We start from the raw sequence: 14,718 nt of genomic DNA on the forward strand, positions 1-14,718 counted from the left end.
TCTTGATTTTTTTTCTCTGTTTGCCTACAAATCTCCTTCCTGTGTCCAGTGGAGAGGAGATCAGGGTGCAGGGGATGGATTCTGGTGTAAATCTGTTTCTTGGCCTTGGATCTACTTGTGCATGGAGACCTGGGAGGAGTACTGAGAGATTTTAGGGTCAGTTTGTTATATAGGCATAAATTCTGCTATCATAATTCTCATTTCTCTCTTAAACTACTCAGGGGCATTGTGTTGTGGTTATATGTTTTCCTCAAATTTTACAGAGTCCTCTGGGTCATCAAGCAATCTTGATCATTTTATTGAATCGTTTCTCTTTATTTCTTCAGTATTTTTCGTAGATGCCTGCACATGTTTCCAAGATATGGAGGTCATATTTCCTTCTGCTGTTACTATTTCCTCTATTGATGTATCTGCTTATATGCAAACTTTTAAAAATTTCTTCTTCCTGGGAGCAGCTGGGTGGCACAGTGGATAGAAGTACCAGCCCTGTAGTCAGTAGGACCTGACTTCATATCTGGCCTCAGACACTTAATAACTGTTTAGCTGTGTGATCTTGAGCAAGTCACTTAACCCCAGTGCCTTGCAAAAAAAATAAGAAAAATTTTCTTCTTCCTGATATCTTTGATATTTGCAGTCTTTCCCCCCTCCTTATTTTTCTTATAACACATTTCCTGACTCCTTCCCCTATGATAGTAGCTTATTTGGAAGGTGAATCTCACAGCATATCAGTCTCCTCTTATACTGGGCAAATTAAGAGTATACCTGCCCAGGACTCTGTCCCAAGAGATGTTAAGGTGATCAGAACTGTGCCCCCCTGGATGCTTGGTAGAGAGCTCCAGCCCCTCCCCCCCCCGCCCCCATACGTATACAGTGTCCTGTCCTGATGTTACTCTGTTCCTTAGTTCTCTGACCCAGCACAGGCAGGTCAAAGATTGTTTTCCCGAATAGAACGTTTTAGATTTCCCTGCAAGTTTTTTTTTTTCCTGAAGGGTTAGGGTTAGGCTGGCAGTGGAGGCCCAGGCAAACTAGAAAGAAGGGAGCCAGACAAGGGTGCAGGGGTAGGGTTTGGCATAAACCTGTGTCCTTGGGTCTGTTAGTGGAGCCTTGATGCTAATAGGATGGGAGGTAGGGGAAGGGTGCTGAGAGAGCTCAGGGTCAGTGACCATCCATTCCTGGGTTTGGGTGTAATTTTTTTCCCACCTTCTGTTGGATTCTAAGTATCCTAGATCATGGAGACAGATGCATTTGCCTTATCTTTGGAACATAATTTCTGTTTTGGAGAGCTTTAAAAGGTTGTGGGGGAATCAGAAAAAATGCTAAATCTCCCATCTTATTACTCACATGACTATATATATGTATATATATATATATATATATACACATATATATATATATATATGTTTATATATATAAAAGTATATTTCGCCAAAACAGGCATCTCCAGGAGCTAAGCAGAGGCTCCTGCAGAGACCTTCCAGGACATACATCATCCCTCCCATTCTTGCCTCCCCCAGCACTGACAGAGTTGGAAGGAATAAATGGAGGTAAAGGCAAGAAGGGAGGCAACGACTCATTAGCCACCATTAAACACAACAAAGAAACATTTACAAATGGCATCCTAAAAGGAAAAGGAAGGGACAGCTGGTTAGTGCCAGCTAAACTTCCTCTCAAAAGTAGGAATAGAATGGAATAAAGTCACATAACACTAAATGAAAAGAGATCTGGGGGGAAGGGTCCATGTTGGAAGAAAGAGATAAATAATAAAGCAAAGTATAGATAAATTGGAGAAAAATAAGTGACTCAGGGAGGGCAAGAGAAAATAAGATCAACTAATGTGTTGCTTAAAATGTGAAGAAAAGGCTTTTAAGGAAGAAATGGGAACCAGAAAAGGAAAAGGAAACTAGCCTCAAAGAATATGGCCCAGAGTCCATTTCTAGAGGGTAAACCTTTCCATGAAAGGTCAGACTCAGTTTCCATCCATGATGCAGTTGGACCTCCTGGCTGCCCTGTGAGGTCCATTATGGGAGAGCAAGTCCTGAATTTGCTGTGAGGAGAACTGGGGTCCAATCCTGACTCTGCTACTGACAGGTCAGGTGACTCTGAGTAGGTCACATCACCTGGATGAACTTCTGTTTCTTCATCTTTAAAATGAGGATCAAACTCAGGGTCGTGGTGAGAGAATTTAACAGTGCCTAGTATACATTAGGCATGTAATAAATGCTTGGTGATTGCCAAAATAAGTGGAAGTCATTCTAGGTTTCAGGATGACCCAGATTTAGAGCTGGAAGGACTGAGAGTCTCTAGCTCAGAGATCCTTACCGTGGGGTCCAGGAATTTCTTGTGGATTTTCCTCAGCATGTTGGTAACTTGATTTTAATCTCATTGGCTTCCTTTGTAATCCAATGGATTTTGCTTTCCACCTTTAAAACCATGATTCTGAGAAGGGGTCCAGAGGCTTTCCCAGACTGCCAAGGAAGAAAAAAGTACAAAAAAAGGTTAAAAATCCCTGTTCTCGGGGGCAGCTAAATGGCACAAGAGATAAGAGCACCAGCCCTGGAGTCAGGAGGACCTGAGTTCAAATGTAACCTCAGATACTTCATTGACTACCTGTGTGACCTTGGGCAAGTCACAGCCTCATTGCCTTAAATGAAAATTCTAAAAAATATTTTTTTAAAAACCTTGCTGTGGGTGAAGCCCTTCATCTTACACATGAGAAAGGCTGAATAACTTGCCCAAGACCCCATAAAGAGCTCAGAGTCATTGACAGTAGAGCTGGAGAGGCCTTGGAGATCAGTAGCTTCAGTCTACCATGTTGGAGCTGAAGAAACTGAGGTTCACAGAGCTGAGAAGCTTGTTTGTGTTCACAAGGTGGTAGGCAGTCCATCTGGAATTTGAACCCAGGTCCTCTAACTCCACATGCTGCACCATTTCCACAGGGACAATTCTAGGATTTAGGGTTGAAAGAGCTCTTAGGGTCAATACTTAAGGGATTCATGTACAGAATGAATCAGAAAACAAGTGACTTACAGATATAGAGAGTTTGGTGAAAGATCTGGTGACTTTTCCAGAATCCCACAGTACTGTGTCAAAGATAGGACTGGAACCCAGGCCTTCCTGAGTCTGAAGTTGACTCACTTTCTATCTCTGTCTCCCCATCTCTCTGTTTCGGTATTTCTTTTTCCCTTTCTCTGTCTCTGTCTCTGACTCTCTCTCTCTCTCTCTCTCTCTCTCTCTCTCTCTCTCTCTCTCTCTCTCTCTCTCTGTCTCTTCTATACCATATTTTCTCTCTCTCTTAGGCTTCCTCTGTTTCATCAAACTCTGCCCTCCTGCTCTAAGAGCTAATCCCATCCCCTCTGAAATTTCCCAGGATTTCAGGCTTTCCTCACACAAAACATTCCACTTATCACCTCTGGCCCTTTCTACAGGCTGTGTCTCAAGCTGCCCCAACCATGTCCTCCAGAGGGAATGGCTCCCTGTTTCCCTCTGGCTCTTAGAACCCAGAGCTGGAGGTCCTCTCAGCTCCTCTTGAGGTCCACTTCATCCATGAGGCTCCATAAGTTTCCCCATTTCCAGGGACCTTCTGGACCTTGGGTCAATGCCGAGCGTCTGCTTCTTTGGAGGGTGGGGGTATCTGTACATGGGATTTCTCTGGTCAGAGCAGTAGCTCCTTGAAAGCAGGGATAGACCCAGTTTTGTCTTTGTATGGTCAGTGCCCAGGACCAGTGTTCTTTCCCTCGGGCCTTGTTTAAACCTCTAGTCAGTCATTTTAATGATTCACTGTCTTCCCCTGTGCCCCACCTAGTCCTTTTACTATCTCCCCCTCTGTCTTTCCCCTAACATCCTTCTTCCCTGATCCTCCTTTCAAGCAGCCAAGGAGTGATGCTGGAAGTCAAGAAACTTGGTTCCTGATGGGGCCACTGTCGAGTGAGGTTGTCTGATTCCCCCCCCCCCCCTTTTGGTAGCTAGGTTACATGGTAGCTAGGAGTCAGGAAGATCTGAATTCAAATCCAACCTCTGACAGCCACCAGCTGTGTGCCTGTGGGCCAATGAGTTAGCCTCTGCCTGCCTCAGTTCCCTCAACTGTAAAATGAGGATAATAAAAGAATCTACCTACTAGGGCTGTTGTGAACATCAAATGAGTTCCTATTTGTAGCTCATCCCAGTGAATGGCTACATGGGAAATGCTTTAAAAATTGTTTCTTTCTTCTTTTTGACTGGCATTTTCCCCAGAACTGTTCCAAGCCTTCATTTCTTTACCTTAGAACAATTCTGGACCCTTCTCTGGAAGCTGACAGCCATGCCCAGTGAATGGGGAACAATGCACCTTACTTTTCCTCAGGCAACTCCCACCTCTCTGACTTTGGCCAGGTTGTCACCCTGCTTGAAATGAACCTGCTCTTTCTTCATCTGTCTCATACCACTAGTTTCCTCCAAGACTCAATTCAAGGGGTGGCTAGGTGGCGCAGTGGATAAAGCACTGGCCTTGGAGTCAGGAGTACCTGGGTTCAAATCCGGTCTCAGAGCTTAATAATTACCTAGCTGTGTGGCTTGGCCAAGCCACTTAACCCCATTTGCCTTGCAAAAACCTAAAAAAAAGGCTCAGTTCAAGTGATCCTTCTTCATAAAGCTTTTTCTCCCTTCGTTTTGTTGTCAAACTCACCAGCCACCCCAGTCACCAAGATTTAAAACCTCAATGTTTCTACCCCTTGCATCTGCCCCCTTCTCCCCACACAAATAGGCTTATAGGATGCCAGACCTAGAATTGGAAGGGACTTCAGAGATCATCAAGTTCAACTCTTTCATTTTACAAATGAGACTGAGACTCAGTTTCTCGACCAAGGTCATGTAGCTAGTGAGACAGGAGTTGAACCCCATTATCAAAAAAAGGATGAAGAATGAATTCTGCAAAATAGAGGCCAGTGAGGCTAACTTTGATCCCTGGCAAAATTCTGGAATGTATTATTAAAGGGATGGTCAGTGAACATCTAGAAAAGAAAGCAACAGTCATCACAAAGAACCCATTGGATTTCTTCAACAATGAGCCATGCCACCCCCTGTTACTAATACTAATACTAGGTCCCAATTTGTGCACAAATTCCCCCAGTAATTGCATTATTTGAATCTGCCCTGCATATTTCTTTGGGACTCCATCCAATGACCCTATTTAACATAATTGTTATTTCAAATAGTGATCATTGGAATATATGCGACTACTTCAGGGGATCCGTTATTCTCACTAATCGGGGCCTGGCTGAATGCTTGAACAAAACAAATCAATGTATTTACAGTATCTTAAAATGTATGTCTCATTCTTGAGATGCTCAGACGTGCATTTCCAGTCTCAGCCAGTGTGCTGATTTGTTTTGCTTGGTTATGTGTATTTGCTACAGGGGAGGGATTCTATTTGGAGAGGGGATTACATTAGGGGATAGTGATGGATAGGCAAACAGAAAGAACATTCTTGAAATGCACAAAAAAAAACGGAAAATACGTTCTGAAGGGGACCCAAATGCAGCAATTCTGTTATTACTTGTTAAATTATATATACGTATATAACTATATATATATATATATATATATACATAAAACATACATATATTTCTTTTTAAAAGATAAACTGTAGGGGCGGCTGGGTTGCACAGTGGATAGAGCACTGGCCCTGGAGTCAGGAGTACTTGAGTTGAAATTTGGCCTCAAACACTTAATAATGACCTAGCTGTGTGGCCTTGGGCAAGCCACTTAACCCCATTTGCCTTGCAAAATCCTTTAAAAAAACTGTAAATAGAAATTCACTGTTCCTTATATAATCTCACTTAATCTTTTATGTATATTGAACTGTTTGGTGTTTTCTTGATGATTTCTAAGTTCACATTGTAAACCAATTCTAGTCTTGTTTTGCCTCAGAGGGTAGAACCAAGACTGATGGGGGAACGTTACAAAAAAAGTCACTTCAGTCTTGATGTCCAAGGATGGGAGAGGTCATCTCCAGAAGTGGCATTTTCACCCTCATTGGAGGTAATATAAAGAAAGCTTCAGGACTACTTTTCCAGATATGACAGAGCACAGTCTTTTTCAGGCATGGACTAGGCCACATAGATGATCATTAAGGTCCCTTCCCATTTTGAAATTTGATTCTGTGATTTATTTGAAAGCCCTCAGTAGCTTTGTGAGAAATAGTTTGGGATAGAGAGGGATTCTTGGAGTCAGGAATATTTAAGTCCCGCCTCTAACACATTCTGGGTGCTTTACAGCAAATCTCTGAAGGACTAGAAATTACAGATAAACTATTCATCTCCACCAAGGGAGGGAGGCAGCAGGGTATAATGGGGGAAAACACCAATTCTGGAGACAGAGGATCTGAGTTCAAATCCCACCTCTGATACTTGTGACCTAAGGCAAATCATTTAGCCTTCCTGGACCTAAGTTTCCTCAATGATAAAATAAAGGTATTGGATTAGCTGCCCTCTGAGATTCCTTGCAGCCTTAGATCTGTCCTCCCATGATCGCCCAATAATCAGACAGAAAATGAAGACCCAAGCAAGAGCACACTCTAGAGATTGTAGCTTTCTAGTCACCAACACCTCCATTCCCCCCTTTTCTGCCTTATGAAACCATATACCATTTGCACTGTGGATTTTTTTTTAAAATAAGTAGTATTAGTCACAATGAAAATAATGACCACCCAGTTATACAATGCTTCAGTTCGTATAGTCATCCTTCTCCTGTTTCCATTCATGATGTTCCAACACCAGTTTGGCAAAGGACCAAATTCAGTAGCAACTTGAATACAGAAAGAAGGCTATTATAGATACTTAAAAATAAAGGAGTTATAATAAAACCTATTTTTCAAACTCCACAAAAGCAGATGTGGCCATATTTGATACAGTATATATAAAATGTCATAAGAGCCAAGCTCCTACTTATATTTTTTCTTCTTTTAGGTTTTTGCAAGGCAAATGGGGTTAAGTGACTTGCCCAAGACCACACAGCTAGGTCATTATGAAGTGTCTGAGGCCGGATTTGAACTCAGGTCCTCCTGACTCCAGGGCTGGTGCTCTATCCACTGCGCCACCCAGCCACCCCCAGTCCTACTTCTATTAATGGAATCTTTAGGGTGGCTAGTGTAATACACCCTTCATGAGAACCCAAAGGTTCTCAAGAGGATTTGTACAAAAACCCAGCCATCATAATCTAAGAGTAGACAATGGTAGGGAGAGTGATGAACAGCTCATTATCTCTTCAATAAGCTCAAATCCAAAACAACACTGAAATTCAATCAATTAAGAGGCAAGGAAATTATATAGAGAATGAAAAGAGGGACACACACAAGAATCTAACAATGTCCTTTGCTCACCAACACAAGGTGTTTTTTCCCCAAAATAGAGTCTGTCATTTTGAGTAAGTAGATCACAGGTGGAATGAATAAGAATATTCATAGACTCGGCATTATTAGCCAGATTGAATGCATCACAACAGGTCAGTCCCTCTAACTGGAGGAGACCCAGAGCCCATGGGCACAGTCATCAGGCCTGTCAGTGACTGGCAGCTCTGGTGGCTGCTGTCCAGCTCCTGAACTGAGATATTATTTAGCTAGATGCTGCACCCCTATTCTTTTTTTTTTAAGATTTTTGCAATGTAATGGGGTTAAGTGACTTGCCCAAGGCCACACAGCTTGGTCATTATGAAGTGTCTGGGGCCGGATTTGAACTCAGGTCCTCCTGACTCCAGGGCCAGTGCTCTATCCACTGTACCACCTAGCTGCCCCTGTACCCCCATTCTTAAAAATTAGATGAGAACTCAGAGATACTGGATAGTGTCATAGAGTGGGTACAGAGAAGGGAGCATAATGGACCAGGGTGAAAGAAACCTAGGCTCTCTTCCTCCCTTTGCCAATGTCTTGCTGTATGAGCTGGGGTAGGTGACTTTCCATCTCTGGACTTCCAATTTATTACTCAGTGGCAGGAGATGAGGACATTACAAGGCTAGAAGGTAGCAAATGGATACTGGGCCTGCCACGACCAGATATCTCTCGGTCTTGGCCACAGGAGAGAACAAGTACTTTGTCAAATCTTTTGCTAAAATCTTGGCTGAGCACATTCACAGCATTCCCTTGGGCCTGCCAAACTTGTCTAAAAAAGCTATGAAATGAGTCCAGCAGGGCCTCCTCTGATGAAAGAAGCCATGCCGATGTAGTAATCACTGCTTTCCTTTCTAAGTACTCACATACCACACAGACATAGGCACAGGCTCATCCAAACACACTGGCAAAAACAGTCAAAGAACTGAAATCTAGATTGCTGGTCTAAAGTTTGAAGACCCTACATTCTTCTCTTTTTGGAAAATTGGGATAATTCATCTTCTGCAGTTATGTCTTTCATTTTCCTTGCTATTTCAGAGGCCACCAAGGCAGGCACTCAGCACATCTGACAGCTTTCACAGTTAGTACATAATTTGTTCATCTTCCCTCTCTCTCTCTCTACTCTCTATCCCTCCTTTCTGTCTGTTCATGTTAGTTATCATACCCTTTACTCTGCCCAAAGTAATGTAAATTTTGATTGCTGAAACATCCCAACATAACTTGGGGTTTATAGATTTCTTTCTTAAGGACCAAATCTCTCTGGCTCTTATTGACTGGTCAGTAATAAGTCCCAGCCCAAGACTCATTTGGTCATGGTTTGAGCCCTGGTGGCTCAGAGTATAAATAGCAGTTGTTCTGTTTTGACCTCCCCCTCCCAGATTGATTTTTCCTTTTCTCTTTTTTTTAAATTTTTAAAAATTTTTATTTATTTGGAATGTTATAAATTCCCCCCTAAACTCACTTCCCCCACCCCAGAAGGCAGTCTGTTAGTCTTCACATTGTTTCCATGCTATATGCTGATCTAAGTTGAATTTGATGAGAGAGAAAAATCATATGCTTAAGGAAAAAAAAATAAAGTATATTCTCTTTTATTTTTTAATTAGGTAAAAGAGCCACTCTAGCCTTAATCACTGAATGGGCAGTGCCTCAGTCAAACTGAGACTTGGAAAAGACCTTAACTTAAAAGGCCAACGTGTCACTGCATCTGGAGCCATCTCCAGTCATCCTGATCTCTATCTGTCCACTGGAACCAGATGGCTCCTGAGGAGAGAGAGTGAGGCTGTTTTCCTTCATTTAAATTCAATTCATTTGCAAGTCATGGCATCAACTCCTTGATGTCCTGATCCTTTTCAAGAAGGAAGGACAAATGACAACAAAAATTTGTACACACCTTGAACTTCCCCAGGGCACTTGGATACTCTCTCAACTGTCTCCAATAGCTTTGGCTTCAACTCACCGATCACCATTTTGCTCTGTCCTCCTCAGAGAAGTGAGTCTCATCCTTAGCAAAGGAAACAAACACAAGAAGCATTGGCACAGTGGATTGTCTTTTTGTTTTTCAGAATCTCAGAATTTGAACATCTGAAGGACTTTCAACAACCTCCTTGTTCAAGTAATACACCAACGAAGCCCCCACTATAACATTGCATCAGAGGATTGGTCATTTGGTCTCTGTTTGAAGATCTCATGGAGGGGAACTCCCTATTTCCCATGGCAGAATATTCCACTTTGAGATGCTGTAATTAGTTTTTCTTTGTAAATTCCCTCACTGTTCTCTCCCCATGCCCCCCTTGCTCCAGATTCTGCTCTCTGGGATCAAACAGAATAATTACCTTCTCCAGAGTAAAGAGAAAGTAATCTCAGAAGGAAAGCACTGGGGAGAGAGGTGGGGGGGGCGGTTAGGAAAGGTTTCTTAGTACACGCATGACTTGAACCAGGTCTTGAAAGGAGTTGGAGAAATCCATGGTTGGAGAGGAGGAGGATCCAGGCATGGAGACTGGTAGTGCAAATGTAGAATGAGCATCTAGTGTCATGTGTAAGGGGGAACAAGGAGGGAAATGTTGCTGGACTGTAGGCACGGAGGGGAATAAAGCAGAAGACTGGTAACCTACAGACTCTTGTAGACGATTGTTCAGTTGAGGGATAATGAGGGAGGGCCTACATCACAATGGTGACTCTGGTTGTGGAGAACAGTAGAGAGATCTTGGGAAGGTAGAAACTAAAGGGTTTGGCAGCAGCTAAGTGGGATGAGTAGAAATGAGGAGCAGATGATAACTTGAAGGGTATGAGCCTGGATCATTGAGAAAATGATGATGTCCTCAATAATAACAGAAAATGTTAGGAAGAGGGGGAAGTTTTTTTGGGAAAAGATATTGAGTCCTGTATTGCGATGTAGAGACTGACGTGCTTAAAAACTCATAGGCCCCCAGTTTCATAGCTTCTGGTTTACTTGGAGAAAAAAAGAGGGCCCAGGAGAGACCACTGTAGTCATTAATGATTAGTGTGTGTATCCTGGAAAAATGAGCCAATAAAAGAAACAGAAGAACATTCGGACAGACGGGAGAAGAAGCAGGAGAGAACCTAGAGAGAAGAGAGCAACAAGGAGAGGAGGATGATTCATGTTGTCAAAGGCAGCAGATGAGTCAAAAGGGGTGAGGACTGAGAAAAGACTGTCAGATTTGGCAGTTAAGAGCTCATTGGCAACCACCAAAAGAGCAGATTCAGTTGAATGATGAAGTAACAAGTCAGACTGCAGGGAATTTAGTGGAGAAGGAGAAGAGAGGAGACAAAGGAGGGGGTACCCAGGGTAGACTTTCTCAAGTTTAGCTGACAAGGGAAGAGAGATAGAGCATGATAGCTAGAGGAGATGGTCATATCAAATGAGGGGTTTTCTTTTAAGGATGGAGGAGATATGGGCACTTTTGGTAGCAGTATGGAGAGAGGGAGGTTGAAGATTAGAGAAATGGTAAGGATTATGGAAGGGACAATCTATTGCTGGACAAATCATGAGGGGATGGATTCAAGGGAACATATGGAGGAGTTAGACTTGAAAAGGCAAAGGATCATTTCTTCATGTGAGAGAAGGGGAAAGAACCTTATAGTATAGGGACGTGTCAAAGGAATATTAGATTAGGACGAGGGGTGAAAATAAAGCTCTTGACAAATGACTTAAATTTTTATTTTTAGTAAAATATGTGGTTAACTTCTCCCTTGAAAGGGCGAGGAGGAATGGGGAGACAATGGAAAGTTTGAGCAGGAATGAACATGAGCTTGTGTTAGCAAATTTGTAATGGACCCAGTCAGTGTTATGAGATGGAAGGGTAAGTGATGGTGGGGTGGGCTGGGTGTGATATATGGTATAAGAAGACTGGAAAGGTGGAGGCGGGGACACAGGTAATGAAAGACTTGGAAAACCAAATAAGAGGGATTTTATATTTGATCCTGGTGGTGATAGGGAGTTTATCCAATAGGGAGGTGACATCGTCAAACTTATGCTTTTAGAAAGATCATTTTGACAGATTAATGGAGGATGATTTTGAAGGAGAGACTTGAAGCAGAGACCTACCAGCAAGCTATTGCAACAGTTTAGGTGTGAGGTGATAAGTACCTGTACCAGGGTAATGGCAGTATCAGAGGAGAGAAAGAGCTACATTCAAGAGATATGGGGGGCGGCTAGGTGGCATAGTGGATAAAGCACCGGCCTTGGAGTCAGGAGTACCTGGGTTCAAATCCGGTCTCAGACACTTAATAATTAACTAGTTGTGTGGCCTTGGGCAAGCCACTTAACCCCATTTGCCTTGCAATAACCTAAAAAAAACCCCAAAACAAAAAAAAGATATGAAAGTTAAAATAGATCTTGGGAAATGATTGGATATGAGGGGTGAGAGAGTGAAGAGTTGAGGATGACTTCTAGGTTGGGAACCTTGGGTGAATAGGAGGAGGATGGTACCCTCAATAGTTAAGGGGAAGTTTGAAAAAGGCCAGAATTTTGGAGAAAAGTTCATGAGCTCAGCTTTAGACATGTGGCATTTAAGATGACTATTAGGCATGCAATTTGAGATGTTTAATATAGGTGATTGGATATTCAGGACTGGAAGTTAGTAGAGAGGTTAGGAGTGAATAAAAAGTCTGAGAACCATTGGCATGGAAATGATAATTGAATTCATGGAAGCTGATGTTTACCAAGTGAAATAGTATGGAGGAAAAGAGAAGAGGGTATTAGACAGAATCCTGTGAGACACACAAGTTTGATAAGTATGACATGGATGACTATCCAGCAAAGGATACTGAGGAGAGGCAGAGAGGTAGGAAGAGAATGAGGAGAAAATAGTAAAAAACCCTAGAGAGAAGAGAGTTTCAGGGAGGAGAGAGTGATCCACAGTGCCAAAGGCTGCAGAGAATTCAATCAAGGAGAATGAGGACTGAGAAAAGGCCACTGAATTTGGCAACTAAAATAATTTGAAACATTGGAAAGAGCAGTTTTAGTTGAATCTTGAGGCTGGAAGTCAGCCTGATGGGAGATAAGAAGAGAGTAAGAGGAAAGGAAGTGGAAGCTCTATTGAGGAATATTGCCACAAAAGAGATAAGAGATATGGGGTGAGAGTTAGTGGGGATGAATGGATCAGAAGAAGGTTTTTTGAGAACGGGGAAGACAAGGCTTTATCTGTAGGTAATAGGGAAGCAGACAGTAGAAAAGACAAGAATGATTAGATGAGAGAGGGAAGATAGAGGAGGCAAACTTTTGGAGGAGATGAGATGGAACGGGATCATGTGCGCATGTAGCAGGGCTGGCCTTGGCAAGAAGGTTCACTTTATTCATTATGTGAGACCCCAGTAAAGGAGGAAATAATGGCAGGAGATGTCTGTGGGACATGAGATGAGGAATGGAAAAGAAGCTTCTCTCAGAAAATGGCCTCAGTATTTTCATTAAAATGTGAGACTACATTGTGAACCGAGAGGGTGGGGAAAGTGGAAGCCATGGTAGGTTTGAGGAAGGATGAAAAGGTTTGGAAGAGCCACGGTGGTGATTGGGATGGTGACTCAATCGTGGAGATACAACAGGATTCCCAGCAGCATCGAGGGCCCAGGTGAGCTTGTGTTAAACAACTTTGTGATTTCCTCCAGTTTCTTTCAGGAGCTGTTTAGGAGCAGTCTCCTGAGAACTCGAGGAAACCTTTGGATGAAGATGGAAGCTACAGTGGTGGGGCTGACACAGGGTTACCTGGGAAGATTCTGTAGTGAAGAGGTAATGACTGGAACACAGCCAGCATGTCTGGAGATATCCGAGAAGGGTTTTAGAGATCTGGAACTAAACAAACTAAGCCAAAGCTACTCTACTGAGGTTTTAGGTCTGGAGTCCAATTTTCCAGTGGAGAGGGGGTAGAGGTAATGGCCTGAGTAGGGATGGCCTGACTATAATGTCCTTGGAGAGATGCCCCCTCTCCAAGTCCTTGGAAAATCTTTAACTCTTAAAGACACTTTGACCATAGACAGCTAATGAGAGTTTGTTTCTTTGGATGAATGTGTCAGAACTCATTCCCTGCTTACAAACTATGCAACCATTTTCCTATTCCTATGGCTGTAGAATCAATGCTCAAGCTCATCCTGATATCTTCTAGGTACAGATAGTCTATCACTCAAAACACCAAGTGCCAGTATGCGAAATTGAGGGATACACTGCTAAGGAAAGCATTGCACTCTCAACTTTAGCCATCATGTCTACATAAGGTCCTTTGGCATTTTATTTTTTAATTTTATTTTTTCTCTAAAAATTGTTTTAATGACTGATACTGAAATTCCAGTTCAGGAGAGGAGTTATTACTTCATTGTTTCCAAAGGCAAGGAAGACTTAACATCAGTGATCAGTGCACATCTGTTTGTTTGGGAAGTTAACATGTATAGCAAGTGTCTACTTTCCACCTTATGGTGGAATATGGCCATATGACATTGATGATAAAATCAGTGTGACTGTCCTCAGCTCCAAGGATGACTTCTTTTCTTGGTCCCACTCAGTTTCCTCAAACTGGAAAAGAAGACATCAGCTTTTGCATGAACAACTCTGCATTTCTAGTTCCAGTATCGTCAAGGTGGGTGTGATCCTCAGATCCACAGTGAAACAGATGGTTGATTTGTTATTCTGGTGATTATCTGATTCCCTTGGTCCCTGGTCTCCAAAGAGAAGAGGTTTGTGCCTGCTTTCTCTTCTGAGTGACTCTAGGCTTTGCTTACAGATCAGCCTTGGTAAAGCTACCTTGCTTTGCTTCTGAGGCCCACACTACTCCACGATCTCATTTCACCTGAGTGCTCAGCACCCAGCTCTCTGCACCAGCCTCTGGAAGCATTGCCCTACCCTCTGGAGGAACTCAACAGGCTTTTCTTCTTCCTGCTGCACACTATAGAGCCTAATTAGCATAGGCTTCCTCTGATCCACTCCCATTAAATAGCTCAGCTGAAGTCTGGATACCATTGAGACAGGTGACTCCCAGCTGTGGACCTGTGTTCACTACCATGGCAGCTGTCCCCCTTAGGCACACTGTCAGTCTCATTACTTTGACTTTAAGGGCCTTTCATTGTCTTAGGCCCACCGGTGCCTGTCCAACCCAAGCCTCCCAGTACTGTTCTCCTGGGGCACAGAGTTCATGTCTTGATAAAATGATCATTTGGGGCATATCTCCCATGGTCTCAGCTTTACACATACATGAAGAGAGAGAGAGTGAGTTCTGGACTTAACTATGACATTTAGTTTCTCTATGGGAATGCCTTCTTTGATTAGGAAGATCTCCAACCTCTGGAAGTCATTTTTCCTCAGAGGGTGGATTAGTCTGAAATTTCCAGTGGACTCTTTTACTATCAATTCATCA

This window comes from Macrotis lagotis, chromosome X (assembly GCF_037893015.1).
Source record: "Macrotis lagotis isolate mMagLag1 chromosome X, bilby.v1.9.chrom.fasta, whole genome shotgun sequence".
In the NCBI taxonomy this organism is placed as follows: domain Eukaryota; kingdom Metazoa; phylum Chordata; class Mammalia; order Peramelemorphia; family Peramelidae; genus Macrotis; species Macrotis lagotis.